The following is a 3,904-nucleotide window of genomic DNA, read 5'->3' as shown; positions in this document are numbered from 1 at the left end:
TTCTTTCTTTCTTTCTTTCTTTCTTTCTTTCTTTCTTTCTTTCTTTTCTTTTTTTTTAACAATGTCTGTGTGGTATTCTTCCAATGATTTAGATTGGTGTTTTAAAAGAATTATTTAGCAGTGAGATTCTCTGTTTGAAAAGCATCTTGGATATCCAATTTATAAGACAAAGTGAAACCTGTCTTCATTTAAGCACAAGAAGTGTTTTAGTACCTTACCTTTCACTCCAGATATTTTTTTCCTCTGCTGTAAACTTTGATGAGCTTTGCAAAATGGTCTCAGTTCTAGAGAATAAAGTTTAAAAAAAATTTACATGGGGGTCACCTGGGTGGCTCAGTTGATTGAGCGTCTGCCTTTGGTTCAAGTCATGATCCCAGGGTCCTGGGATCAGCCCCACCTTGGGCTCCCTGCTCAGCGGGGTCTGCTTCTCCCTCTCCCTCTGTTCCTCCCTGCTCGCCTTGTGCATGCCCTCTCTCAAATAAATAAATAAAATATTTAAAAAATTTTTAAAAATTAAAAATTATATGGGTTAGAGTTATAGAAAGAGCATATGTAATTCTTCACTTTTGTGTGATATAAATGGTATATTTAATAATGTTTTCAAGCATTTTAACATGAATGTGCATGTGCATGCTTGTGTACACACACACAATAACCTAAGACTAAACAACAGCACCTCCTCTGAACTGAAACCTTCCTTGTTTCTTCAAATGCAAATTCCAATTTTTCATATAATACTTTTATCTATTAAAAATAAGTTTTAAACTCAAGGAATATGATTATCTAACTTATACCATTGGGAAACTTTGTAAAAGAAATTTTGTTGTCTCTTTTTCTAAGTCTGATGAACATAAATAGAAAGTAACTTGAACACTATCGTACAATGTTTTTTTAAAACAAATCCATAATCTCATTGATTTATGGTATTTTATTTTTTATATTGATTTATTAGTTTTTTAAAATTATGTTAGGGTTCATTTACTGGGAAACCATGAAGAATTACAATAAATAACCAAAATTGTCCCTACTAATATATTTTTCTTTTTTAGTCGGATACGCATACTGCCGCTTTTGGAGAAAATAATACCTTGCATTCTAGATAAAGAACAGTAGTCACATAGGTAATGTCTGGATCAGAGTAGGATATACAGAGAGGTAGCTTAATATATCACAAAATAATACTGACTGCAAAGCATGACAGTGCTATCAACTTAGAATTTTGTTATTGATGTCCCGGCAATGCTGGCATGAGTAGCAGTTATAATTTCATGTGAACAATGTTTCTTCAGGCATTTTAACCATGGGATTTTGTTTTTTATTGCTAGTCAAAGCCAGGTTTATGCAATGCATATAAATTTATATCAACATGAAATAAGTTTTAGTGACTAATCCAAAATACTTTTCCAAGAACAAATTATTTTATTTATTTTGCTGAAATAGATACAGCTATTTTATTGCTTGGTGCACACTGCGTATTTTATGTGATATGTTTCCACTGTGCTATATTTACTTATACCACATTCAATCTTCATGCTCTGAATTAAAATTCCTCTGAATTAATCAAAGAAAACATGGTAAGTTTCTTGGCAACTTATATGAGCTGGTTCTATATTATAATGCCCAACACAGTTTCTAATGCTTATTAGATATGTCTTTCAATGCCCTATGCTCCTTTGATTCATATTTTTACGGTATTTTATGAAAAAAATGTTAGTGTGACAATATTGTACCTTTTGCCTCATGGGTAATACTAGCTATTCCCTACAATAATCTCATTTATACCTAGGGTTTTAGCCGCCATTTCGAGACTGATAGCAATCAAATTTTAAATTCAACTTCTATGTCTTTTATTCATTTATAATTTACATATTCGCTATATATACATATTTGGGGCTTCGCACAATGTTGAGCAGATAATATGGTGGTCAACAAGGAAAATTCATTCCCTGTTCATTACATTCATTTGGAGATATTAGAGAATAAACAAGCAGAATCAGGATCACTTTGGACAATGTGTAGCGGAGATGTTAATCAGACCTCTAAGTGAAAATATTAAGCACCTCATTTGGTATCACTGAGCTCAATTCCACTTGGCTAGCCCATGGCCACCATAGGTGGAGTGCAGCCAAACCCAAACCTGGTATTGCTGATCCAATCTTATTCTTTTTCCTCACAGCCTTAGAGAATGGCAGCCTGCTCCGTTCAGTCAACTAAGAAGCTTGGGTGTCATTCTAGACCTTTTGTTTCCTCCACTTGCCACATCTAATTGGTTTCATAGCCCTACTAATTCTAACTTCTTAAGGTTTTGCACCTGTCCTCCTTGCCACATTCATCCAGAACCTTAAGCACCACAACAGATTACAAACTGGCCTCTCTGGTTTCTTTATAAGGGCCTTCTCTCAATACAGACTTAGGCAGGTCATTGGTCTGCATAAACCATGAATAATCACTATTTTGTGTTCCAAACACCAACCCCATGAAATGGAATAAAATCCCTTTGGTCAACTGGCTCTGGTTCTACCTCCAACTACATCTCTCACATGGCTTTAGAGAGAGCTTCATGCTTCAGTCATACTAAAATTATTTTAATTCCCTAAACCTCTGGATACTATATAAATTTACTCAGGCTGTTTTCTTTGCCTTGAATATCCCATTTGTAGTCTTCACTTTTCTGACTCAAGTATCACTCCCTCATTGATTTCTTTCCTACATCATGTTCATCAGATTAGCAGTTGTGAGCCTACTTTCCTTACAACACACTTGTTTTAGTTTGCTATTTTTTGGTTGCAAGGGGTGATGACTAATGGGTTATGTTATTATGCATGTGCAGTGGTAAATAAGGAGGAGGCAGTTCTTATACATATTTCAGGACATGAGTCACAGAGAACCAGATCTCATGGAGATTAATAGAGCAGTGAATTTTGGCTTCAGGTCGATTGTGGCCACCTTACAGCCGGACTCTACAACTCTTCATTCTCCCATGGCTTGTGTGGCCTAACTATATTCTCACTTCTTCATTCTTTTTGTAACCTAACTTACTCTTAGCATGAGTGACTTACCCCAGACCACTTCCCCATTTGACTTTAATTTGCAGCTGACTCATCATGGCCTTCCAGTCCCATGGCTTCTGCATGATGTCTCTTCTATACCTCCCATGATTCACTGCCATAATGTGTCTCTTCATTTAACATTTGAAGGGCATGATGAATGATTCATCCCATCTTTTTATATTCAGGCCATAGAGTCCACATAGATCACTGGGTAGTCTATACATTGATTGCTCTTTATTGCCAACCCTGATGTCAAACCATACATTAAAAATTAGGACTGTCTAGGCAGAAAGGACAAGGGCTCCAAAAGTTTCATTAGGAAAGTATATGAATGAGACTGAGATTAATTGAACCCACTTCAATCTTTAACTATTATGGTATGCACTTTACCTTTTCTGGTTACTAATATACTTCTATATACACTAATATAACCATCTTGTATTCTGCCAAAGGCATTCATATCTTCCATTCATGAGACAGTCCTCTGCCCCCCACAAAAAAATTAGAAATATATCCAGATATAAATTAACACATATGTTAACGTGTTTATTAGTGTTAGAGCCCAAAATTCTCCAAGAGATATTCACGGTTTTCATAGTTCACTCATACTCAGACAGATTTTTGGGAGCATATGAAACAAATAGCAAATGTGAACACCAACAGCACACACATGTAATAAAAGGGAAGGAGCAGCAAGAGTGTTGTACCAGACCCCATTTAGGAAAGGAGAGAAAGAGACATGCAGAAAAACCTTAGCACACTCAACTACCACTAAAGCAACCGTTGGTCAAGATTGAGTACCTAATAGGCCAGTTAATTATATGGCCTTTCCCTCCTTTTCCTTTCTTACTTCT

This window comes from Ursus americanus, chromosome 4 (genome assembly GCF_024610735.1).
Source record: "Ursus americanus isolate L20-20 chromosome 4, mUrsAme1.1.p, whole genome shotgun sequence".
In the NCBI taxonomy this organism is placed as follows: Eukaryota; Metazoa; Chordata; class Mammalia; order Carnivora; family Ursidae; genus Ursus; species Ursus americanus.
Note: the sequence above shows the minus strand (reverse complement) of the source record.